Here is a 27533-nt window from a genome sequence, read left to right as displayed (position 1 = left end):
CGAAGGTTCTTGTTTGGTGGCAGAAGAGCGAAATAATCGAGTGTCGACAACTTCTTGGGACAATAAAGATACTTTGCAGCATCCTCGTCTCGCGGCGGATTCCGTTATTATCCGGAAAATATAAACATTGGAGCACTGAAATTCATACCTTCCTGGGCATGCGCCATATTAAACTCAGAAAAATCGTTTCTGACCTAAGCGTATGGCTATGTTCTACGTGCTTTCGTTTACAACCTACAGTAACCATGAAAGCAGTTATGTAGCTGAAAGTAGTTTCAGGGATCTAGCTTCGATATTTCGTCACGAAGGCTACACCAACAAAAATTGTGGCGCTCGAAACTAACAGAAATATTGTTTACACTCGGCTGACTCGACCGCGCTGTTGCAGAGTCGTAACACCATTTCGCGTGACAAAATTTTAAGAGTAACGACTTCAGCCTATTGACCGTATGGTTAAAAACACGTGCAGACTTTCTGGTCCTCCAGAAAATCGTAAGTGCGAAATGAATTGCAAGAAACGCGCGGCGCATTCTCTGACGGCTCATGAAGAGCGCCAGCCTCACTCAGGTATTGACCAGTTCAATTTGATTGCTGGAGCGTATGCCATCTCAGCAGGCTTTTAGTCAAGCTCAGCAGCAGGGAGGTCGCGCGCATGGCTTGCGTGGCTACTTTCGAGCATTGGAAAACTGATGGCATCACCCGCGTGTGTTCTGTCGGACTAGAGCGCCAGGCGTCCCTCACCGTTTCTGGAGCTCTGCGAGCGGCGGCATTCCCCCGCTTTTTCTTTAGCTTTCTTTTAGCTTTACGCTCAGCTAACCTGTACATGGGGGTGTGGCCTCTCTTCTTCGGCCTTTACAAACAGTAATGCTGCCGAGGACTCCTCCTTTCATTTGCGCGCGGCTACTGAACGCTACTGATGTCGACCAGGCGATCCTACTGCTCTGGAGTATAATGAGGCTTGAGCGAGGCTGCACAGACCACAGGCAGTACTGCTCCCATCGAACACTTAGAAGCACAGAGCTAGCGTACCAAATGTCACAATAACCACACATTAAATCCGCAGTGCGAGAGCCTGAAGTAGCAAAATACAGTGCAAGAGACCGCGGCGGATGTCGACCGGTCTAAGGCACAAGGAAATGATACTGTTTTCTTTGTTTCGGTGCTGGTTCTGATATCGCTGCGGCATATAATGTTATGAAGTTTTGTTTATGGTGTTCGTCTGCTGGCCCTAAAGACGCGGGTTCAATCCCGGCCGCGATGGCCGAATTTTGATGCAGGCGAAATTCTAGAGGCCCCTGTACTGTGCGATGTCAGTGCACCTTAAAGAACCCCAGGTGATCGAAATTTCCGGAGCCCTTCACTACGGCGTCTACGATTGCCTGAGTCGCTTTGAGTTGATTTATTTGTTTCCTTTCTCATACAGAAAGAGGAGCAAGAGCAAAAGGCGATACGCCTCATGATGGCTCTTGCCTCACATATAGTTTGGCACATTCATTTAAGAAGGTACCTATGTGGGCTAGTTAGTGTACATCAGACATAACTTCACCAGCGAAAAAACGAGACACGAGAAGAAGAACAAGCTAGCGTTGTCCTGTGTTGTTCTTCTCCTCGTGTCTCGTTCTTTCGCTGGTGAAGTTATGTCTGATGTACATTCATTTAACATAGATTTATGCGAAAAGTTTGACACCAAAATCTTCGGGGGGAAATAAGAAAATGTCACAGTACTGAGAAAAAAATGTAAATAAATTATGTAACGAAAAAAAAACGCATGCAGCAAACAATAAACCGTACATGCCAACAAAAAATTCTTGGTACGAAAATGCAAATGTACCCAATTCTAAACATGGTTGTAGCAATTTTAGCAACAACATAATAACACCATTACAATAGCAACACACGACAGAAAGATTTAAAACGATAATGCACTCCCAAAAATACAAACTACGAACAGAAACAAGTCAGATTGAGTTCCTATTTTCCAAGAGCAGCAGAGCTCTAAGCGTGTTCTTGAAGACGTTAGCAGTCAGATCTGTTAATTCTTTTATTTTATTCAAAAGGTTAGCTGTTTGATATTCAATATGTTGTCGTCCATAATTCGGCCTTACTTTGGTTGGCCGTAAAGTTTCCCTACAGAGTATGTATGCCGGAGCTGCATTGGAGTTTTTTAGACTATAAAGCTTCGCTTTCTTTATGTACTCAAGCAAATTGAAATAATGAATTTGTTTGGCCTTTAACACTCTATATTTCAGGAAAAACTGTCTTGTACTCAGAAGTCTCGGTGGGCCATGATATTGATCAAATATTCTTAACACCTTTGTTTTCAGGCTAATTCATCTTGTCTAATTGTAACTTGTAGTGGTACCCCAGACTAAATAACAGTATCAAAGCTTGGAACAAAAGAGCGAGGGATAAATAAGAGTTTCGTAGCCATTGAGGGGCGAGTGGACAAATTTTAAAGAGCCACCCAACTGTTTTACTAAGGTCAGCTATGAGGCTATTTACAAGAGAATTCCTTAATAAGCTTTCCCCAAACCGCACAGCAAAAATTTTTCGCAATGATTTGAGCTCAAATCAAACAAAATTTCTAGGGCAGATTTCTTAGGCCTGTTTACCGGTGCAATAAATGTGTATTTTGTTTTCTCACTGCTCAAGCATAATTTATTTGTGTTTAACCAAATAGACAGGCAGAGGAAATAGTTATTGACAGCATGTTCAATTTCCGGGAGTGAATGGCTGGAGAAAAAGATGTTGGTGTAATCTGCAAACATGATTAGTTTTGAGGTATTAGAAATAGAGCATAAATCATTTATGTATGTTATGAACGGCAAGGCCCCGAGAATAGATCCCTGTGGAACGCCTCTTTTAATTGCAGAACTCGAGATGTACATTTATTAAAACTGACATATTGATAGCAGTTTGACAGATAACTTTTTATTAATTCTAGTGGTATGTCGCGGATCTCATACCTCTTCAGATTAACTAGCAGGACATCGTGACACACAGAATCAAATGCTTTGCGCAGATCTAGAAATAGTCCAAGCGTATATTGTCTTTGTTCAAAATTTGTTATTATCACATACTTTATGTTGAGCAGGGCTGATTCTGCAGATTTGTTTTTTTGAAATGCGTACTGCATATTACTAATTACATGATATTTATAGAAAAAGCTTTGTATCCTGATGTTGATGGAATTTTCAAAAAGTTTAGAAAGGATCGGAAGCACTGAAATAGGTCGGCAGTTAGTCAAAGCATAGCTGTTCCCACCATTAAAACTCGAATGTACATGTGCTATGTTTAATCGATCTTGAAACACATCGATCTCGAACTTACAATTAATGATAGGAGCCGGAGGAATATATATTAAATCAGAGACATATTTTATCCATCCACATGAAATGCCATCATAGCCAGCAGCTGTGTTGTTTTTTAGAGCATTAATTGTTTTTTTTTTCACTTCGGGCGGTGTCACGGGAGTTAACATGATCGAATTCACAAGGTGAGCGCAACAAGTAGCAGGGTTTTTTTTTGTTTTGTGTTACGATCGGTGTTTGTGTTAGGACAAAGAAGTTATTCATGGCGATTGCAGCCGCACAGCCAGACAAAATCCTATTAGGTGTTGTAATATGAGTTTACAAATGGTTTCTGTTCACTGGTCAGATTTCTAACTTCATTCCATATTTTCTGGGAATTGTTCCTTATTTCAGAAAATAGCTATTCATAACACTGAGTTCTTGCTTGTTGTACCAGCGTGTTATCCATATTTCTATGTTTTTTCTAGTCAGTGAACTCTGTCGGGTCACGACTTTTAACGAAGGCGTGGTACACCTTTTTCATTCTATTTATCATTTTCAATGTAGCTTTTCTGATCCATGGTTTTCTTATTTTTTTTTACTGTGCCGCTTCTCTGTCTTTACTGGAAAACACTGATCGTAGCACCATATAAGTTTATCGAACAACACGTCATATGTCTTGTTCGGGTCTTTTTCACTTAGAACATGTTGCCTTTTGGTGGTACAGATAAGACAGCAAAAGATTTCCAGAGCGTGTTCATTTATAGTACGTGTTATTTGATTTCAATTTCTTTATTTTTAAAGTGCGCAAGTGCAATGGAACAAAACGTTGGTAGGTGATCTCTTATATCTACTGATAATAACCAAGAAAGACACCCGGGGGGATGCATATTCCTTATACAGATATCTAGTAGCAAGGCAGAGACTGCCGTTATTTCGGTTGTTTTTGTAGTCAGGTTCACACATGCAGAAGAATTTATCAGTTCGTTCAGTTGCTTGACGGCGTGTTGCCAGAAAGAATGTCAATATTAACATCACCCATGATTGTAAAGGGAAGCCCAGCGCTACTAAGGTAATCAACAACAGATTCAATTTGTTCAAAAAGTGTAACTTGTTCCCTGTTGGTGGCCTATAGACTACTACAATCACAGCTCCGTCTAACCGCGCCGTGAGGCATCCAACATCATTTGTGACCGTTGAAAACTGCGATATCGCCTCATGTTTTTGTGATTGCAGCACGTACACGGTCACACCACATCCTTTATTTTACGCACGAACTAAGCCGATATAAATGTATTGTTCAAATTGCGGTGGTCACTCGCCCACTGAAAGCCAGGTTTCATAGAAAAGTAGAACATCTAGTGGAAATGAGAAGGATGACAACCGATCATGTAGTATATCTTGCTTATTGCAAATACTGCGATCATTTATATGTAATACTGTCAGGCAATTTTGCGGGCTGTCTAGGAATGTATTAAAAACGTCATGATTATGGTTTTCGCAGTTTATATCTGTGTCCACCTTGGAAGCTTGCCATGCAGAAATATAGGACAGTCTGTATACTCTTCAACTAAACTGGCTGTTTGGGCTTGTTGGTCAGTGATCATAGTTAAAGAATGCAGCGCAAAAAGACAAGGCCAAACGAAGAAGTGGACAGGACTGGCGCTTACTTCAAACAGTACGTGTCTCCTTTCGAGATAGAAGGAGGCGATCGTGACCTTGCAAGTAGAGATCGCGATAAAGTTCACGCAGGTTACGGCGGCATCTTGCTTGCTCAAGCTAGATAGAAAAGAGCCCAATGTAGAAGAAAGCTGATGAACTAAAGTGGCTGTTTGGGCTTGTTGGTCAGTGATCATGGTTAAAGAATGCAGCGCAAAAAGACAAGGACAAACGAAGAAGTGCACAGGACTGGCGCTTACTTCAAACGGTACGTGTCTCCTTTTGAGATAGAAGGAGGCGATCGAGGCCTTGCAAGTAGAGATCGCGATAAAGTTGACGCAGGTTATGAAGGCATCTTGCTTGCTCAAGCTAGATAGAAAAGAGCCCAATGTAGAAGAAAGCTGATGAACTAAAGTGGCTGTTTGGGCTTGTTGGTCAGTGATCATGGTTAAAGAATGCAGCGCAAAAAGACAAGGACAAACGAAGAAGTGCACAGGACTGGCGCTTACTTCAAACGGTACGTGTCTCCTTTCGAGATAGAAGGAGGCGATCGAGGCCTTGCAAGTAGAGATCGCGATAAAGTTCACGCAGGTTACGGCGGCATCTTGCTTGCTCAAGCTAGATAGAAAAGAGCCCAATGTAGAAGAAAGCTGATGAACTAAAGTGGCTGTTTGGGCTTGTTGGTCAGTGATCATGGTTAAAGAATACAGCGCAAAAAGACAAGGACAAACGAAGAAGTGCACAGGACTGGCGCTTACTTCAAACGGTACGTGTCTCCTTTTGAGATAGAAGGAGGCGATCGAGGCCTTGCAAGTAGAGATCGCGATAAAGTTGACGCAGGTTATGAAGGCATCTTGCTTGCTCAAGCTAGATAGAAAAGAGCCCAATGTAGAAGAAAGCTGATGAGCTAAAGTGGCTGTTTGGGCTTGTTGGTCAGTGATCATGGTTAAAGAATGTAGCGCAAAAAGACAAGTACAAACGAAGAAGTGGACAGGACTGGCGCTGACTTCAAACGGTACCTAAAATAATATTTGCGGTTCACTGTCACCCCAAAATTCTGCATATCCTTGCATCGGCAACATGTCCCACTATTGTGTAGATACTAATTTGAGTGCTGAAAGCATGTCATGCATCAAAAACAGTTTTTCGTGTATATATAAGCAACAAGCCCTCAATAACTCTCCATAACAACACGATTCTTCGTAGTACTGCTATTGTGTATTGTATGTATGGTGCGCAGTGTGACCGGAAATCAGGGCAAGCTTCTATTTCTACATTTTCATACGTACCAAAATTTTTTATTTCAGCTCCGCATGCACTATGAAGTGTGCTACTTATACACATAGGCTCTGAGCTCTAACTTTCCAGAAAATCTTAACTTAAAAAATAAATGGGCAGCCTACAGTGCAAACATAAAAAAAAGCAGGGTGTTCTGGCCCCGAGTTAAAACTAGTTTTAAAGTCGCGAAACTGCGGCGTATCTGGCACGCGTAGGACTCCCGTCAAGTCGACAGCATTCTGACGATTTCTTTGGAAGCCATGCTTAGAAACGGATGAAAAATAGTTCACCGACGGCTGTATTGTTCATATTTTATGAAGGAGTTTGTGAAAAGATTGGAGTTTTGTTAACACACATTCGCACTAAAGGGCTTTTGATTCTCTCATATTTCGTAAAAGGGCAGAAAAATGTTTCTTTAATGGTTCCTCTGTACAGTATTTATAAATAATTCAGCAAAAGCCTAAGATGAAATTCCGGAAAAAAATGTTAGGCATGAACTTTTATAATAAGTAAACTAGGTATTTCCTGACGACAATTCCTGTATTTTCACGTGAAATGCAACGTTAGTGATGGCAAAACGCTGTTCCCACGGTTCTACCCGCTTCTTTGTAACTGAAGAAAAGTTTCCATTGTACTGTTGGGTATTTATGGGTCTATTAGTTACAGCGGTAAGTAGCAATTGGTATTAGATGCATGCACGGGAGTTATTAAAACAGCTCTGGCAGAGCCATTTGCTGCAGCTAATAACGTGCACGCCAGAAATCACTATGCAATCGTATAGTAAAGATGGTGAAAACACTGGCAGTTTCCTCCTAAGACATACAGGGTCTGTCCTGAAAGTAATGAGACTAGTCGCGGTGTGGCGCGTGCATGCTCTAGATCGGGAAACCGCTTTTGGGGGAAGGAGCAGCAACCTTCAGCTTCACAGTGTAAAGACCTCAGTTGGCTTCGAGCAGGTCAAGCGAGTGGATGTGCTCAAACGTGTACCCCTGTTTCGTCGCTGCGTCGAGGAAACCGTGGAACAGCGCGACGCGGTGAAGCTTTGCAATAAACTGAATAAATCACCGACCGAGACATTTTACATCATGTGGTAATGATGCAATGTCCGGATCGCAAGGGTTCCAATGGCACAAAGCATTTACAAATGGCCGTGAAGACGTTCAGGACCACACAGTCAACGCTACCGTCCGTAACCTTCATCGACAGGCGCCTGGACCGCTGCTTGTTGTGAACGCTGTTGTGAACGTCGTCACGACCGTTTTTAAATGCCTTGTGCCATTAGAACACACGGCATGGACATTGCATCGTTCCCACATGCTGTCTTGATCACTTTGATTGACTCGGTAGGTGACTTACCCAGTTTATTGCAAAGCTTCACCGCGTAGCGCTGTTCCTACGTTCGCTCCATGGTTTCCTCGACGCAGCGACGAAATATGGGTACACACTCGAAGATGTCCACTCGCTTCGCCTGCTCGCAGCCAACTAAGCTCTTCGCATTGTGAAGATGAAGGTTCCCACTCCTTCCCCCAAAAGCGGTTTCCCGATCTAGCGCGAGCACGCGCCACTCCGCGACTAGCCTCATTACATTCAGGAGAGACCCTGTACACGTCTTCAGTTGGTTGCGCTCGATTCCTACTTTCGGTGACTAGCGCAGACCAACGCGACACTCAGTATTTTATATTTCAGATAATTATTTGTAATTACTGGACCTCTGGCTGGCGGCTGCTGCTGGTGCACCTCGTGCAATTGTAGTGTTCCAAGTGTACACTCTGTATGTCCACATCCCTTCAATGTAAATTGAAAGTAAAAAACATATTTTTAAGATAGCGAAGACCCCAGAGCGCTGTATGTGACTAATGGAAATGCTTTCTTTGGCGCTTGCTGGAATTCAAAATTCGCGGTGTATAAAAAATTGTCAAAGTTCAACACTTTTGAACAGCGGGTACCGCGCTACAGCAGAAGGACAAGAGCATGCTTAGGTAGCTACGAAAGTGGCTCATTTTCTTCGAAGTTAAGCGTTTTATTTTTATAATCACTCATCACATCAAAAAACAGTGTTCAGTATGGAAAGAAATAAAAACGGTAATTTTCCGGTAAACTTCACATGGAGAAACGACCGTACAGTACGCTGGAAGAGACTTCCACCCGGTATTGTGTTGGGCTGGTGATGTTGAAGACCACAATGGGGCGGAAAGTTTTTTCGGCCAAGCAGCAGCGATTGCTGTCTGTCGAAGCACAGGATTCGTAGAGCTTCACCCAGTAACCAGCGAAGCACTTCGAGGTGGATTCCGGAGAACCTTTCCAATCAAGCCGCACAGACGAAGTCCCGTTCACGGTCGTGATGATCGCACTATTTTCGAAGGTGGCTCTGGAACTGCCGGAAATATAGACGGAGAAGTTTGAATGCGCAATGCTGCAGATATATACATAACTTTGCTGCTGATACTAGAGTAGGGAACACAGAAGGATTGAGCATAAGTTAAAGAAATATCTAAGCCATCGGTTCTCAAACACAATACGGCAGATAAGCTAGCAGCGACACCGCCAGCAGGATATCTGAATGCTTGTGTGGACAGGAGTGCCCTATGTTATTTTCGCTGACAAATAAATGCAACCACAACTAGTTTCCAGTGACAGGCGGACCTCCTGTTAGCAAATTCATGAAAAAAACTAGCAGTTGAGTCACCGCTGGTGTAATAAAACAACAAAAGGTGAGTATGCGTTATCTGAATAATGTGTAACAAAACAAGAAATGTTCTTGCAGAATAGCAGCGTTGTGAAAATCAAGCAATGGAAATGAGAGCTTTTATTTCAGATATTGTACAGCAGAAACGAATAGGCTAGACATGAAAAATAAAAATATGGAAAAACAAATCTAAGCGTTCAAAGTTGTTTTAAAAACGTTATTTTCAAGGAATCACAGAATAATGGTTGATGTCTGTCTGAGAAGTTGGCCTTTTCCAGTGCCACATACTGTGCATTAAAGCGAGAGGCGCACTTTACCCTGACGATCACACGTTTCTCTCGCCGAACACGCGTCTCACTTTCAGCGATCAGTTGTCACCCATGAATCACGCTTCGTGCAAAGATCCGTTTACATCGAGTGTACCTCCGGTCTCAATCGGCCTTGGGATGGTTGGCGCTCCCCTGTTTTGGCGCTACAAGTAGTTGAAAAGATAGTCGAGACAACAATCTTACAGCGGGTTCACATCAAGACCAAGCCAAGCAAGAATGGAATAAGGAAGCCAGGAAATATGAAAAGGTCACATATTATTTCGATAAAAATAAATCTCCTCTACATAAAAGCACAAGGCTTCTTTCCAAATAAATGCCCTGATTGGCCGAGAGAGCCGTGGCGTCATCAGCAGCGCCAAATTTAAAAACTCTGAGGACCTGGATTTCCGAGAGCGTTACATTTCATTATTTTAAGGCATTAAACTAATTTAAATCACTATTCCACCTTAATTCAGTAAATAATCTTCACAACCTGACCTTAAATCTGACACTAGTTCTTTTGAGTGCAGCCTTATTCACCCAAATTCCAACCAATGCCCATTAATTCTTCTCATGAGGTGGGTCTACTTCCAAATTTTGGGGGTCGTGTCGAAAATTTGGTGGTGGGCCAACTCCCAAACGACAAAATGAAAACAGCATAAACTTCATGACGGATGCAAAAAAAAAGACACAGGCGCTGCTAACAACTCAGTTGTTTGTCACTAACAACTAAGTTGTTAGTCAGCGCCTGTGTCTCATCTTGCCTTTATGCGTCCGTCGGGAAGTCCGCGCAGTTTTCATTGTGATGGACAAAGAACTAGCTGATGATGTATTCTTCAGTTAGAAACAGTATTTCATTTGAGTTTTTTGTTAAGGCCCCCGAAGTTTTTCCGAAAATAAAGGTGTGAAAGCATACGCCTAGTATCCATGAGTTTCCGCAATTTGTGCGCATAGCGTAACCGCACTTGATTTTCTTGCATTTGCCTTGCTTGCATAACTACCAGCAAATATAGGATATTTTCATGACCTTATAGTCAGCGAAGCAATTGCTTCATAGTCACTAGGTATTTGTGAACAGGAGTCGCTTCTTCGCGCTCACCTTTGCACTCATTTCTGCTCATATGTGACAGGTTGTGAATCTATTGGGACTGAACGGGACCATTCTGTATTTGGTATAGACAATAAAAATGTTGTATTTGATTGCATATACAGATCGTCTAGTTCTGATATTCCGGCCTTCTGTGACTCTCTAGATACTGTAATTGATATATTATCTAAAGAAAATAATTGTGTAGCTTTCTGGGTGAGATAACCATAAATTTAATAGCCTTTAATACTCACAGTGACCTGTATGATAGCTGCTTTCAGGGGTATGAAATTGAATGATTAGTCGATCTTCCAACTTGATGCACTTCAATGGGGTCTTGCGGTCTCACTGATCATTCATTAACCAGCCTTCTTTATCCTCCATAGGCTTTTGTTATCAGAACAGATGTCACTGACCATTACCTTATAACTATCGCTTTTCAAGATAGTCGTCGCGCGCGCCTCAACACACACTTTCTCTACGGAAGTGTTTGATCGGTCACACTTCCTACATGTGATATCTTCTGTCGACTTGTCGAATATAACTTCGATAACTAACGCTCAGATGACATATGGTACTTTCTCATCCATAGTTACTAATTGCTTGGCTTCCTCTACATAGCCGTTATATTCCGCAAGAACTATTCATCTCCTAACAACCCGTGGCTTACCAAGGGCCTTCTGATGAGTCTACAAAGGAAAGAATATTTATACAGGAAAGCTAAAAGACAGCCATTTAACACTCGTCTATATCGACGTTACAAAAAGTACTGCTACACTCTGGCAATACTTTTGAGAAGTGCCAGGAAACGTTATAACGAAAATGAAATCCTTAGCTCCGGCTCTAATTCCATTAAACTGTGGCAATTCATCAACTTTTTTCTCAAATGGAACTCAAACTTATCTATATCGCCTATCATGTACGACAGAATACCTTTTCATAGCCCTTTAGACGTTGGTAATGCTTTCAGCGAATACTTTACGTGTTCCCCTACTGCTGCTGCTTTGACCTACCCTAAGTGAACCGCTTTCGCCACGCATTCGTCCTTGCTGGCCTCTACGTCACCAGCTTTGGTTAAAAGCGTGATTGGAAATAAAAAGAAAACCTCGCCCGTAGGTTTAGACAATATTCGTGGAAATAATATGAAAGCGATTGCATATGACATTTATGATATCCTCAAACGTATGGTTAACTTAATATTTTAATTTGTTGTTTTTCCGCCACAGCTAAAGAGAAGTGGAATCTTGTCTGTTTTCAAGAAAGGGAATAAAAATCGCATTATTAATTAGAGGACCATCTATATCTTTAAAGTTTTTCACTAAAAACATTGAAAAATTTATTCTTTTAAGAGTGCTGATTACCTCACAAAATTTAACAAGCGGCATGCGAAACAATTTGGATTCCGGCAAGGTTTCTTCACTAACCTTCCTTTGACTTACTCAATCGACAAATAAAAGTTAGAAATTGGTAAAGTTGACTGTGTCTTTTATGTTTTCCTTGATTTTAATAAGGCTTTTCACAGAGTAACTATGATGTATTTATTGCTAACCAATGTTTTATGGTATTAAAGGGATCTCTTTAAATTTTTTTCAGTTTCCATCTAACCATTAACAAACAGTATGTATATGGGGTTTGTTTTTGAACAAAAAGGATATTGACATGGGTTTCCCACAAGGTTCCATTCTATGTCCACTTCTACTTACCTGTATAAATCTTCTCCCTGTGTCTGTCCTAACACCGACTGCACCCTTTATGCAGATGATTCCTCTCACATCTCAAATCTTAGGATAACTTGGCATCGAAGCTTAATTCTGATGTTATTAATATCGCTATTTAGTGCACAAAAAATGCACATCTGATTAACTCTGCTAAATCCAAGTTCATGCCGTTCAGCTGAAACCTTACAACTGTTCCAACTTTCCTTTCAATCTACTCTTGCCCTATACTTCCCTCGGATCTTTGTATGTTTCTTGGTGTACACCTGAATCATCATTTGAAATTTAATTCATATATTCAACAACTTGGAAAGAAAATATCATGTGGGATCAGAATTTAGTTTACACACTTTTGTTTGCATACATTAATTCAACTCTCCTGTGCTTTCATTCAGTGTCATCTTAATTACTGTATCACCTCTTGTGGTCAGGCATATCATTCTCATCTTTCACCACTTCAGATTACGCAGAACCAAGCGGTCCGGGTCATTACTTGGTGAAATAGGAATTCCTTCATTAACCGTTTACACTGTCACGTAGTGGTGACGGCAGTCCGGTGAGTAGGTAAACAGCTAGAATGGTTCCTAAAGGAAGCTCTTTGTTTGCGTTGAATTGCGCCCGCAAAGAACTGACTTACTTGGCGGTGATGTAGTAACAGGTCAGCTCGGCGGTCGTCGAACAGAATTCCATCCATTCTGGGCCGTGCTCTTTTTAAAGCTGATAGCGAACTTTTCATGTGAAGCGTGGAAAGTTACTAGAACATTCTGGAGCAGCATTGCGCTTGGATGCGATCAATAAAGATAAATCAAGGCGCATCTTGCACCGCAAAAAAAAAAACGATAAAGAGGCGTGCCGGCAGCTTTCAAGAATAAACACACTATGAAGAATCGCGGCAATACTCTTAGCTGAACATCCTTAGTATTTAATAACCAATGAAATTTAAACTTGGTAAATTTACTTATCTTGCGTTAAATAACCGTAACCTTCTGCAGTACATACACATTCAAGAACTAATAAACCATATCCTTACTATATTTGCGTCCCACAAAAATTCGCACCAACAAAAGTTTGAACCAGCAGAGGAGATTTTGTTTAATAAAACTATGAAATTCATTGTCTCATAGTATTCAAACCGTGTCATCTGTTTAGTAATTTAAACGTTACCTGCGCTCGTTCATTCTTTTTTTCTTGATTATGAAGCTGTTTTAACCGACATTATGTCTATCTGGTTTGATTTCTGATCGAAACTTCACTTTTTAGTGCATTTGTTGTTTTCACTTCATATTACTGTATTACTTCATATTACTGTACATGTTTTTGATATGCCATGATGCTTCATGTTGCTATTTGTTTTTTTTTTGCCTTTTTGCATAGAGGTCCAACTACAGTGTCAAACTTTTGGGGCCTCTTTTTGCAACTTTCTGCATAAACTGCATTTGTAATTTCATGAACAAACTTTCAAACTTTCACTCAGTCTGATTTCCTTCTTGATTTTAAATTACATAACAAGAATTATACCTTGTTTAGAAATAAAAAAAACAAGAGAGTGCTTTGCGAAGCTAGGTAGTGTAATTATCAGAAAGCCTCTCGCGCAAAAATGTACACAGGGAAAAGAGTAAGTATACGTATCAACCGTCTTCCCTATGACTCTAGGTTTACATAAAAAATTAACAAAATGTTAATCCAATTTAAGAAGAAAGAAACGATTGCTTATGGGAATGGTTTTCAAGGCCATGCCTGGACAGGAAAAATGAAATCGTGCTCTAGAAATAATTTAATTGTAGAAATATTAATTTTGCTACCAGCTCTGAATGTAACTTGGGGACCTCTTCGTCGAAAATGAAGGTGTGGCATATGAAAAGGCAGAAAGTACAAGCTCGCGAGACCATCATTTCTTGATAGTTACCCTGTCTCTGCAGACGGGATGCTTCTGTATGTGATGCTGTGACACAGCTTCCTGTTCGACCATCATTGCTTTAAGCATATTACAGGTTTCTTAGAAGTCAGCGTCTCTCTGTCGTGTTCTGTGTTGTCTATCGGCTTTGTGTACCGCATGACTTTAGCTATGATACATACGTGCAAGGTCGCCTTCTAAATAAAAATTCGGCTCTGGTTCAAATCGGTTGAACATGGTTAGTTGGGGCGAAAGGTCGGTTATGTTTCTTTAGACATGGCACTGGAAACGTTCACCGGAAACGTACCTCGCTGGTCTCCTCACTGGAACATGTGTAATTTGCACGCTCATAAAAAAACTATCCATGAATGCTTGGGTAAAGAACTCGAAGATGCGCTTGTAAAACATCTGTGGATGGATCGGTGAAGGATTGGAGCGTCTCCTTTGAAACGGGTCGGTGGCAATTGCCACCAGGCTCGAATTTTTTTCTTCATTCTTATTTAAGAGCGCTTTAAATTGTCATTAAAATTCGCCATTTTTTTGCACTGCGGTGAATTCACTAGACGCGGGCCGTCTCCTGGGTCACCGCCCTACTTTTCAAGTTTGGGTTTCAGTGGGTGCCGCATGATGGCGCTACCACAGAATGCCATGCACGAATGAAATTCACCGGAAAAGTACTTCACTACTCGCTTAATTGGGATGTATATATTTTACGTGCTTATAAATTATTTATGCATGCCTCAGTACGTATCTGGATGAAACGCTTCTTAGACATCTGAGCAGTCACTAAAGGCGCCTTGATTCACTCCCAAGAGTCCAACAGTCGTGGCGAAGCGACTCATCTCAGCCCCAAAAATTCCGGCCTGTGGTTCGGTTCATGCGGCTGAACACTACACAAAGAGAAATTTATTTGTGTACAAACAAAACGCAAGGATACATAAAGAGTACATATATACACACAAGGGAGCCGGCTCCGTACAAAGATTCAAAAAAAGGTACCAATTTAGTACAGCATGTCCGAGGCTTGCGGGTCAATACAATTTCCACTGATGGGCGGGAGAATATCCCACTACAAATAAGGAGCCATTAATCGCACGATGGGTGGAACAACAACAGCCACCATGTGTAGTAGCACACATACACATAAAAGGAAAGAGCACTAAAGGCGCCTTGAAAACAAAGGAGCCTTACACAAAAGGAAACAAACCAATGCATCAAAATACACTCAAAAGGAGGCTAGTACAGCAAGGCTGGCACTCTCAGCCTGCCTCCCCGCACTAAAAAGAAGCACGTGTGCCAGCGCTGCAGAAAGAGCGCTTCTCCGTCCTGTTCCAGCCGGTCAGACAGGAATGTCCACAGGAGGAGGCGGAGATTCTGCAACGCTGGATACATTGCGCGCGCCGGTTGCCTGCGGACCTCAGCCAGGCAGCGGCGGCGCCACAGCACAAAATAAACACAGGCAACAACAAGGCGCGAAAACAAGCCGCGCTGACGCCGAGCTCCGGGACCGGCGCGGACGGAAAACATGCGCCACACTAGGCGCCACATCACTAGTGCGACTGGGCACTCAAAGAACACGTGGTGCGCCGTCTCAGATACACCACACTGGGGGCACCTGTCGTTGGGAACGACGCCCCACGCTGCAAGGCGCTCTCGCGTCGGGAGGACGCCCCACCGCCGCTTCCACTCGAAGTCTCGGACCTCGCTGGGTAGCGAACTCGCGGCCCACGCCCTCCACTTGCGGACCGCGGTGCGCCTCTGGTCGTCAGGGCTGAGCTGCGCGCACGCGACCAATTCACCTATGCGCAAAGCTGACGTGTCGGCGAGCTCAACGCCCGGGAGGTCCGCCGCAAGGCTGAGCTGGAAACCCGCGGCGGCACGGTAGAAGGCGAGGGGTCGCTCGGCCTGCGGGCCTGAGTGCCGACCCGGGGCGAACGCTCGGCGAGCTCCGTTATGCCGGAAGAGAATGGTCATGTGTGTCGTCTATTATCTCGGCGTTCCACTTGATGCATTTAAGTCAAGTGCACATTACTGAAAGGAGCCGGTTCCGGTCGCCGAGTGTTTTGCTCAGATTTTTGTCCCACATTGACTTTGAATTTTCGGTCGCACTCAGGCCTGAAACACCTCTCTGGCAACAAAATTTTTTACGTACTCCAGGTCTTGCACTGCGCTAGACAGATATCAAGCGTTTTCATCGAATATTTTCAACTTTTATTTGGGCATTCAGTTTCGAGCTGATGCGACGTGGTAATCTTTTGACGCCTATATGTGCACGAGGATTGGGTTAAGTTCACCTTTATATATGAGGCAGTTAGTTCCCCGTTTTTTTCTTGATTGTTCCTATCCGATTATTACAGCATTCTTACAGATTAATTTCAACACCCTGTTTCCAACTTACTTGTTTGTTTCAGTTCTACTGTGCGCCAATTTATACTGGGGTTTATGCAGGAAGTTTGTTCTTCTGTGGGATTGTTGACACTTCGATTTTCTAACGAGTACTTATTTTCGGTTTCGCGGAAGAGTCTGTAGAGGCATTTGATAAAGATGCGCTTTCCGCCGCCATTGTATTGTTTGTGTACTTTCGCCTGATTGTTCATGACGTGTGAACGCGATTGTGCAAGATGACGTTCCTTCCTTACACAAAAACATTTTTCTACGAATTGCACACCAAATTACATCGCGCTATTAGGTACGAGGGGTGATGAGAGAGAGAGAGAGATGTTGGATGCAGGCATCGACAAGGGTGTGCTAGAAACGCGGCGCTGAAGCCATAGGCCTTCGGCTTTCATTGTGTTTATTGGCGTTGGCGGTGTCAACGTTTTATATTGCTATCATTTTAAGGAAAGGAAGGCGAGCGCGCGCGGCGAGGCACGCCAGCTGTGCGTAGTGACGTCACTCACTCCTAGCGCATGCGCAGTATGGTCGTGCAAGAGAGCACGCAAAACGGCGACACTGTGGACTATGTAGCTCACGCTACAATAATCTGTATATATATATATCCCCTTGCCGTACATACACAACCTGACGTAGTAACTACCACTTCCGGAAAACTAAATCGTGGCGGAGTGGAAGCGAGCCCGTCTCGCACGACGGAGTGCGTGGGTTCGATTGTTACCTACAGCACCATTTTTTCAGTTTCTAATAATTGAGGCCCCTTATAGGTAACATCTGCGCTTTAACACAACATTCAAGGTTTGTACGCGAAATGTGCAGCTGTCGCTAAAAAAAACCGACGCTACCATTCCCATAACGAGAAAAAATTGACTGTGGTTTAACTCTAGTTGACCTAAACGAATGCGAAAGCAACACAGAGAGAGATAGGAGCTAGCGCCCTCTATAGCGCTGCTAGGCGACGATGAGGGGGCGGAGCGAGCGTTGTCGCGTTGCTGGGCAACGGCGCGTCATCTTCTAGGCGCGGCAACGGCGGCTCAAGGTCAGCGTACCTACGGCGGCAAGCCGTGGTCTCGCTTTGACTATCGGAGTGTTGCTCTCGCAACAAAAGACCGCACAAGCTTCCCGGGCCAGGCGTTTCTCCTTAGCCTGTGTGCCGGCGCTTTTAAGTCTTTGCAAACTATCGTTTTGGTTTGCGACGCGCATACATGGAGGCCAAACGCAAAGCGCCTCAGGCTGCCGCCCGGTGAACTAATTGCTCTTTATAGCATGCCATCTGCAACAGCAAGTGACGGTAAAAGTACATCTCTTCCATCTGACGGTAACTTGTTTTGGAAATGCGGGCCCAGTCTACACGATCAGTCGCCGCTATGTTCTTTGATGCTTATCACGATTGTTCCTTCACATTTACATAAAATTCATTACCTTTTCCTAGTATGTAAAAGCCTTCAATGGAGACCCCTCTGGACGAACTCTCCGGAGGCCCTTTGAGGAGCGTGTGCAGTGTGAAGGTGACTTTCGTGCAGACATTAAATTTGTTGCAACTAACTTGTGTCTGGTTGGCAGGAAGTAGGGTACCATTGGCACAGGAGCCATGGTGGTAATGTTCCAAGCCATCCGTGTCGCTTTCTTCGGGAACCATTTCTATCCAATAAAAATCGAAGATCCCTTCCGGCCGCTCCCAGGCTACGGTAAAGTTTTGAGGCGCCACTTCTTCAAGGCTCAGGTAGGTTGCATCAGGAGGCCCTGGGGGAGAATATTAATACTTCGTGAACAAAGACGCAGGCAGTGTTTTAAAAATCATGATCTTTTGTGACTGTTCTGCAATATATGACGTTTCTTTTTGTCAGCGCGTGAAACGACCAGAAACACTGATGGCAAGACAGAGTTCGCCAAGAGGCCGCGGTGTACAGCCTCCCTGATTTTTAATAATATAGCGCGAGCGTCGACCAAACTGCTGGTCAGCGCCTTATAACGGCGATAAGCGTGCAACAAGGCAAGAGTTCGCGCACGCGCACGAAGGCAGAGCGTCGTCTGCTACGCTGTTCCGAGCACGAGGACACACGCCCTGCCACAATATCAGTGCGCTAAATTCCGCCACGTCGTAGAGCGCATGCGCATGATTAATATGTGATACTTTCTTTCCTTTTATTTTTCTTATCGTAACTTTGCATCGCCAGGCTGGCCTCCCGTAGTAGGCAAAAAAAAAAGAGGGAAAGAAATCATGCCTCATGCAGTCTCACATATTAATCATGCGCATGCGCTCTACGGCTTGGCGGGATCTAGCGAACTGATATTGTGGCAGGGCGTGTGCCCTCGTGCTCGGAACAGCGTAGCAGACGACACTCTGCCTTCGTGCGCGTGCGCGAACTCTCGCCTTGTTGCACGCTTATCGCCGTTATAAGGCGCTGACCAGCAGTTCGGTCGACGCTCGCGCTATATTATTAAAAATCAGGGAGGCTGTACATAGGTAGACGCCGACATCTGAGTGAAAAAGAGGACAGTATATCAAAAATTGCGCGTGCTTTTCTGGATTACAAAACGTTCCGCCTGGCCAAATGGAGGGAGCATTGTTGGTGTGACCAACTATAACTAAATGGTGGATATGTGATATTTTATGAGGTATGTCATGTAAGTTCAACTTTTCCAAGTGTGCCGCCTCACAAGGAGCCATTAAGCAAAGCTGAGAATTATTTATTCGGGATCATAGCTTTTGTTATCAGAATAATAAGAACCACTTATTTTACAATGGGCGTTCGCATTTGAAGCATTGGCCTTGATTGTTGCACCTTCGCATGAATGGGTAACAATTTTTTCTTGAATTTGGCAAAGTTATAACTATTTTTTATGTGGAAGAAGTACGTTAGAATGGAACTAAGCATCCTGTGGTGCGGTGCGTTTGCTGTCCACGTACGAACTGCATTCGCCCTTTCTTCGAACCAGAGCACATGTGGTTATTTTCTCCCTATGCGTCGCCTTCGCAGCCGGAAGCTTTATTTATTTATTTACAATACCCCTAAGGGCCCTCTCGCGAGGGTATTACACAAAAAGGGGGGGGGGGGGGGAATCAAGCACGAAAATACGGCAGAGGCACTTGAAATGAAATACATGTAATAACGAAGTATGAAATAAATCTAGTAATGTACACAAGTAAAACAACAAACAACGCAGAACACAATAGCTAGGAGCAACTACACAGATATCTCTCCCGCTGCGCGAGTGAGGGGATGTTGTGATACACAGCTGCCTGTGGATTTACCACTGCAGCCTGGTCTATTGCTACGCAGGCGCGCAAGATGTCGCGCCATGCACTTATTTCAGTATGGCGTCATGAGCTGTGTTCCAAAAAGTTTGTCGCCGTGTTGTTGCTGCGACCATGCGCCCTACCTGATCACGAAGAAGTTGGGGCGCTCGACTGCTGAGCCCGATGAAGCTGCGGCCTCGTTTCGATGAATGCGAAATCATGGCGTCCAAGGGATGGTTTGTTGGTCATTGATCACCATGTAGTTGAAATTGTTCAGGGACTCTGAACTACGGCACCTCTTTCTCGAGTAACTAATTTCGTCCTCTTTTCCAGAACAGTCCGGTTATACACGCACAAAAAACGAGACTACAGCGCCGTTTTAAAAAAACCGGTGCGTTTTTTAACCAAAGCCATAGCTGCTGAAAGCGTATGGTCACGTGATTGAGGAGTTTTTATAGAGAAGTAGTACCCGCGTTAGCCGCTAACCTTTGCCTTGGGAGCTGTCGATGGAAAAGCGGTCGGTTTTTGAGCAATCGCTGCACTTAGTATCTGTCTCTTCAGGCCGCCATTGTCGCTATTTCGCCACAGCGGGGCGACACAAGTCTGTTCAATCTATCTCTCTGGTTTTCGGTTCGCTCGGTTCTATTATCACTAGGAGGGGACAGTTGCAGGCTAGGAGCGAGTTCACAAGCCCGTGCGCATTCTCTTCATCTCTTGCACATTTACATAAATTTCCCTGAATTTCCAAGGCAGCGGGATTTGCTTACCAGCTGTATAGTGTAGTGCTTACTGTACCACTAAAAAAAACACCTCTATAATGTGAAGAGAAGGGTTCTTCATACCGTACTCTGAATTCGAACTTAATTTTGCACCATAATTGCTGCGTTCCAAACGGATGGACCAACCCCGGTGCTTGGTTACTTACAGAAAAACAGTGCATACACGCATAGTAGCCGTCGTGTTGGACACGGTGTCTTAGGACGCCGCCAAGGGAATATAAACGCGCCTCGAAAGCCTTGTGAACATGTCAGTGTTATAAGCAGCCAGCAAAGCCTCGAAAACAATATGTCTTATAGTGCGTGCTCACTGGTGAAGGACGCTGTTTACTAACATATGAAAGGCGCAGAGCTGCAATGTGAACGGTGTGCCACCAATAGACAGCAGCCGTTCCCGTCGGGTGAGTGGCCACGGTTTTTCTACTAAGGCCGTTCAAACATGGCGCTTCCTAGAGTGAGCTATAATGAGTGTCTCGTGAGCCGATATAGCCGCCTGTTTCAAAGACGGGTGGGGTGTCCAGGCGGCCGTGGACAGTCTGTCACTGTCTTGTGACCGCCGCCCCTCACCATTTCAAGCAGAAGTACGTTCCCTCTTTGCTGGCGTTCGTCACGACCGGTATTTTAATAGTCAAATGTCACATGCCTTACTGGCAGTGTTGTAGGCGTTACCGAAAAAAAAGTAACTAAATACGTTACTCGTTGCACTAAAATAAAAAGGAACGCGTTACCGCCCTACGTTACCTACAAAAAAAAGGTAACGCGTTACCGTTACCGTTACTCAAAAAAAAAGTATCGCACGTTACTTTGCCGTTACTCTATGACCATAAATTTCAATCAGTGCGTATTCGCTGTAAGAACTCAAGACAACAATTTTATCAAACTCATAATTCATATAATTCCAACTTCACTAAGAAAACATACCTGAACTCAACAAATTTACAGTGATTCTGGTGTGCTTCTGCTTACGAAATTACGCGGAAATTGTGTAGCAATAAAGAAATGCTTAAATGTCATAGTTCCAGAGAAAATATATTTGCGCACGTAAAGAATATTTTTTTTAATTGAACCTGCATAATTATCGCAAAAATACGAGTGTTTACGTCAAGGTGTTCTTCACTCGCTTAGGAACTCAATAACTAGAAACGTAGCCGCAGTTGCAGATAGAAAAAGCCGGTTGGCTGCAATCCCCTTTCCTATGCGGTACCATTGTACTCTTTCGACGGCTCTCTTGGGGCCGTCTTGACGTAAAGTGGCGACATTCCTGAGTTTACTCAGAAGAGGGAACTGCCTCCACCAAGAATGCGCGAGTGTGGCCTGGGAACGAGACCTTTTGTTTGGAAAACAAGCTTACGCAGCAACTGACTTATGAATTTCTGCAAATGGTCCATTCGTGGCTCGGCGCGTGTCCACTCTTTAGAGACTTGTGTGTGTGTGAGTGGTTTCGGGGTGAAGACGAGTGTGTGACTGCGTGTTTGTGCTTTTTTTTTTAGCTGAGTGCGTTGTCAAGGGCAGGTGTTTTTTCGCATGCATGCGAGCCGCAACAAGGGTCGTCGAGAACACCGGTAGATTTAGTTTATTTGCAATATGATTTTCGGCGTTTACTTTTTTTAAAAAAGAGGCGGAGGGGGACAATTAAAATAAAAAGTAACTAGTAACGTGACACCTCACGTTACCGAAAAATGTTAACGCAAGTACGTTACCCGTTACAGTTCCAAAATGGTAACGAGTACGTTACGAAGTTACCGAAAACGTAACGCGTTACCGGTAGCGCCGTTACTTGTAACGCGTTACCGACAACACTTCTCACTGGGTACCTTCGAAGTAACTGTCAGCACTCTAAAACGGAAGCAGTGAGTTAGCGCAAGAGTTCCGATGTATTAGTGGAGCCGTAACAGTGCCGGCTGAAGTATTGAAAATTGCCAATATTCTTAACATTTAAAAAATTAACCGATAGTTATGTGCTGAATAGACGGTTAGCTTGTACTTCCGTTTACATTGTTCTGTAGAGAATGCAAACAATCTCTATACTACCCTTCGATGAGACTTTACGCCGTTCAAACCTGTGTGTTTAACATGGGCTGCGCTCACGCTGTATGCTTTCACCACGGATGCGAAGGATTGTTTTAGCAACTAAGGTTCAACAACGGCCGAAAAAAAAATTTATCAAGAATGAGTTATTGCCTCTTTTCCATGCGTTTCCTCTGTTTCACGTTAGAGCAAACTAATGCTGTGCCATTTCGTTGTTTCGACGTCGTGGTGGGTTCCGAGCAGTGCCGGGCGTAAAAACACGCATATGAAAGTACAAGCACAGCTTTTGACTGTGAAGGTGCCATTTAGAGAATACAGTTCTTTACCGGCCTCAAAAGACAGCAGTGCTGCATTTTCATCCCAACGCATGTCTCGGAGGAGAAAAGTTTATCTGGAAGGTGCTGTCTCCAATATGGTTTTATGTGTGCACTGGGTGACGGATATATCCCAGCAGCTGGTCACTACTAGTCTTTTAAAGTCAATAAATAAAGCTGCGTAAGTTGTTCTTTCCTGGAAACGTAGCTAGCTGCCCTTTAGGACGCAATACTTGAAAAAGTTTCATATTAAGTGCATGACTTTTCCGACCAAAAAAACGCCGCAGACTAGGCCACACGACCTGCAATAGAACTCGGTTTCATGGGGCTAGGGCACTTGTCTGCTTTAGGTGTCCTGTCTAACGCTTGTCTGCTTTAGGTGGCACATTAGGTATACACGAAACGCCTACACGATCAAGCATAAAAAACGGCGTTCTGTCAAGGTTAGAAAATGATGTTTTACTGTCATCGGTGTCACGTTACACGTGAGCATCATGTCATGATGATTGCTCCACATATGTTGTGCATTGCATGACGGCGAATATGACGTCCAAAAGCAATCACCTTGAAGTACGGCACATTTGACGTCATGACGAAGTACGTATGTTGCTTAGAGACTGCACGCACATCTGACCACGGCCGTCGATATATTCGAGGTCACTGCTGTAATAATACGCCTTCGGCTAAGACAAACGTCGAACTGGGTTTGGGGAATAAACGCGGCACGTGGTGAGTGAGCGAGTGGAGAGAAGAAACGCAACTTCGATTAGAAGGAATAAATTTACTAATTAAAATGATTTACTGCGCCCAGTATAGGAAAGAGAACCAGGATTCGGAGGAAGCATTGTGGGCAGCTTTTCTATGCTTACTTCCCTTTGACTCACTCTGCTCGCCGTTCGTGGCTACGTACACCAAGTATCAACGTCAGGGCAACGTCAAGTTCATTTGCGGCCTGGCCACTTCCACAATGATCGTTCGGCAACTCTCTCGGTTAAAGTTGACTATACTTCGCAACTAAACATTATGATAGGTCCTAATGCATGCTGCAACCATTGCACAGATTGGGGTATTGATTTAGCAGGAAGCGATATCAGACTGGTGCTCGCATTAGTCCCTGAAAATTTTCTTTGCAAGAACGGTGTTTGAATGCATCTGGCGTGAATGCCTGTTCAGATAATGCTTGTGCTTCCTTCTGAACACTAAGTGGTTAAAAAAATGATCGCAGCTTCTTTGGAAGATTGAACACGATAACTGCAATGAGTACGCTTTCAACGCATGAAAACATATTGTTAACTCGCAAAGCATTTTCTTGCCGTTTCAGTCGCCTCGCGATTTTAATCATGAAGTGTGTCTTTAGAAATCTGGATTTTTTCATGTGTCACAACTGCAATATTTGGCATGAGAGCAGAAGAGCGGTTGGAGAATTTAATTTACTTAAGTACATCATCTGCGGAGAAGGTGAGGAGCCGTATTGGCCGACAAGGCTGGAAGCAGCACTGATTTATATGCTCTTGAGCGGGCTAGCTTAAGACTTTGAGAACATTACGAAAAGAAGTTTTCCTTGTATAAACTGGGTGTTACGGGTAGCTTGTCGTTGGGTACCAGGGTCGAAAGAATTCCGGCATTGATGTAGAATGATTTACCTGCTCACTTATTTCTGTCTTCTCTGCATGATTGAGAAAACGCACGCTTTTTCAAGTTGTATTGCACGCTACGTTTCGAATCACCTTGGATGCTACTCTTCACCACATGCTCTTTTAATATACATGATATGCTCGAGCCTGCGCTAGGCGCCAATTAAGATTTGAGTCTGATTTCCCACCCAAGAGGGCTGGTGATATTAAAAAAGATGTATAACCGCCGCTGTTTACAGCTGGAGATTTCTCCTGAAATCAAAATATTTTGCTTCCGTGCTTCTCTTGGTTTTTACTTCGCAGGATTTCAGGAGCGGACGGGAGCTCATTATCATGCTATGTCCTTTCTTTCAATCAAGAAGAAATCCTTGTGAACCGCATCTTGTATTTTCTTTTCAAGAGATTAATTCATTTGAGCCTGAGGAAACGCGTAATTCTAGACAAAATAAGTGCTACCCAGCTCACCATGTTGAAGCCCTGAAGTCAACGGAGATGGTCCCGTAAAGACAACGCACGCAAGTACAAGAATCTTTGATGCCATTATTGGCGTCGGACGGCGAATGGTTGTCTTCGGCTGTTATTTCGTTCCTGTTTCTTCGTCTTGCAAGACTGCCAGCAAAGTCACCGGTGCGATCGTGTCGGCATGCTTGAACTGCGATAGTGGCCTCCTTTATCATGAGTCGGCACCTATAACAGCCTCTTGCTGTAGTATCTGCATCGTGAACGGGAAGAGGGATTTTCTGACGAATGTTTACAATGTACTTGAGAAAAACAGGAGGGTATTGCGTACTTCAGACATATGCACAATGACCTCGTATTGATGAAATGTGATTGGGATACGATCGCAGCAGAACATGCTTGTAGACCGAATTTCAGTGCAGCATCATACTCAGAGTGGCAGATAAATAAAGTTCCTCGTGCTAACTGTGCGAAACTTTCTTCGTAAAAAGTGTTTGCGAAATGTGTTCGAGTGTAAGTAGTGTTGATTTAAACGCTGACTGCGCGTCAAGACTCAGTTTTTGTTAATGCCGGTTGGATCACATCTCAAGTAAGAATAGTCTACACAGTTTTCGATCCCTCAGTGACAAGTCTTCTTTATTTTGGTCAGGAATTCTGTCCACGTGTGTGTATTCTACCTGAACCTTATTATAATCTTTTACACAGGCCGTATTAAATTGGTAGCGAGGTGTTGAAAGTTGTAAGGGAATATGTCTATTTAGGGCCGGTAATGACCGTAGATACGGATCACAAGAGTGCAATAACTAGAAGAATAAGAATAGGATAGAGCGCGTATGTCAGGTTTTCGCAGATCATGAATAGCTGTTTGTAATATCCGTCAATATTAAAGTCTTCAACAGCTGTGTCGTACCGGTACTCACGTATGGGGCAGAAACGTGGAGGCTAACGAAAAGGGTACAGCTTAAGTTAAGGACAACGCAGCGAGCTATGGAAAGCAAACTGATAGGTGTAACGTTAAGAGACATGTAGCGGGCGGAGTGTGTGAGGGAACAAACGCGGGTCAATGACATCCTAGTCGAAATCAAAAGGAAGAAATGGGCTTGGGCAGGGCATGCAGTCCGAGGGCAAGATCAAGATAACCACTGATCCTTAAGGATAAGGGACTGGATTTCAAGAGAAATGAAGCGTAGCAGGGGGCGGCAGAAAGCCGGGTGGCCGTATGAGATCAGTAGGTTGACGGGGACAGGGTGGCCGCGGCTGGCGCAGGACAAAGTGAATTGGAGCGACATGGGGGAGGTGTTTGTCCTGCCGTGGGTTTAGTCAGGTTGCTGGTGAGGATTATTATGGAGGCTGAATTTCGCAGCAGGAATTGCACGCAGCAGCGATTTAGACGATGCCTGTCATGTCTCTGGTACTTTGAAAAGAAAAGCAGAGATAGACATTCGCTCATTTATTGGCGGAACAAGTAAGAAGCTTTTATTTATTGTGCTGTGCTTTCAACTAGGTGTTTGTAATGCACTTTTAAATGCGAATTTCACAGTTAATGGAATGTGCAAATTACCATTGAATTTTTATTGTTATCGACAAAAAGTGCTGCCATGGAATTTCAAATTTTTGTGCCAACATATGTGGCCATTTCATCTTATTGCGCGAAATCTTTGACGGTCATTTCCTTGTCCAGATAAGCGGTGTTTTGAAACAGTGCATTACTGTATGTGTTTATTAACTTTTGCTGATGGGATTTGAAGTGTTTTTCATGGATATTCATGGAATAAATTAAGGCTGTTATTGGCATCACATTTCAAGGGCTGAGTTATTTTGTCGTGTTTTTGAGTGTGTGCATGTGTGTGTGTGTGTTTTTTTTGTTATCTCTCTCCAAGTTGTTCTTGAGCTGCTGCGTCTTTCTCATGTTAATATTTTGATAATGTTGATAATGTTAATGTTGACCATGAACCCTGTACTTTGTATTTCTTGTTGATTTTACTGACCGCTGATTATGAAACGACGATTCCCCCCCCCCCCCTTATGTAATGCCCTAAGCCAAGGGCCCTTGAGGGTAAATAAATGATGATAAATGATGATGATGATGAAAAAAGCTCTTACGTTGGTTTTTGGTGGAGGGAGCCGGAATCTATAGAGTCGGAATATCATGGCTAATCGCTTGTATGGCTTTTGAATAAAGAGGAAAAAGAACTAAATAGAGGAAGAGGAGGAAGCTCTCATGACAGTATTTCTGCTGCTATGTTTACTGAGGGAGAAAACAAACAAGAAACATTTCATGGGGAGAAGAACATTTCTGAAAATGAATACCTCTTTGTCTTCTGGCAAGTAATAGTAGTGGCAAAGTGTCTTCGATTGCTTTCGTCGAGGCTGAAGCCGGTAGAATTCAATGGTGGAATTTGATTTGGTTTAGTGGGTTTAATATCCTAAAGCAAATCAGGCTATGAGGGACGCTGTAGTGAAGGCTTCTGGAAAGTCCGACCACCTGGAGTTCTTGAGCGTGCACTGACATCGCACAGTGGAAATGTGTGGGGAAGCTGCAAATGCTTACGACGACATTTGAAACCCTGAAGATAGTGCATAATACAACTCAAGTAGAACTTGTTGCTGGCCTGGTGGGTTCATAGATTTTGGTCACATGAGGGCGCAACTGAAAACGGACACTAGAAACGTGGACAGGATTGCTTGATGAGGGTTGCCGACAAGCTGTTTCTTTTTATTGTCGCTGCATCTACTGCGCATAAAAAGAAGCGAATTTCTAATTCTGTAA

At 43.6% G+C, this 27533-nt stretch overlaps 1 pseudogene; it reads right to left on the bottom strand.

Annotated features, from left to right (window-relative positions):
* Nucleotides 1-8285: 8285 nt before the first annotated feature.
* On the bottom strand, nucleotides 8286-24925 carry LOC149327071 (uncharacterized; annotated as a pseudogene).
* Between the last annotated feature and the right edge of the window lie 2608 nt (nucleotides 24926-27533).

The sequence above is a fragment of the Amblyomma mixtum genome, chromosome 10 (genome assembly GCF_055824585.1).
Source record: "Amblyomma mixtum isolate Tamu chromosome 10, ASM5582458v1, whole genome shotgun sequence".
Taxonomy (NCBI): domain Eukaryota; kingdom Metazoa; phylum Arthropoda; class Arachnida; order Ixodida; family Ixodidae; genus Amblyomma; species Amblyomma mixtum.
Note: the sequence above shows the minus strand (reverse complement) of the source record. Positions and strands in the feature narration are given on the sequence as shown.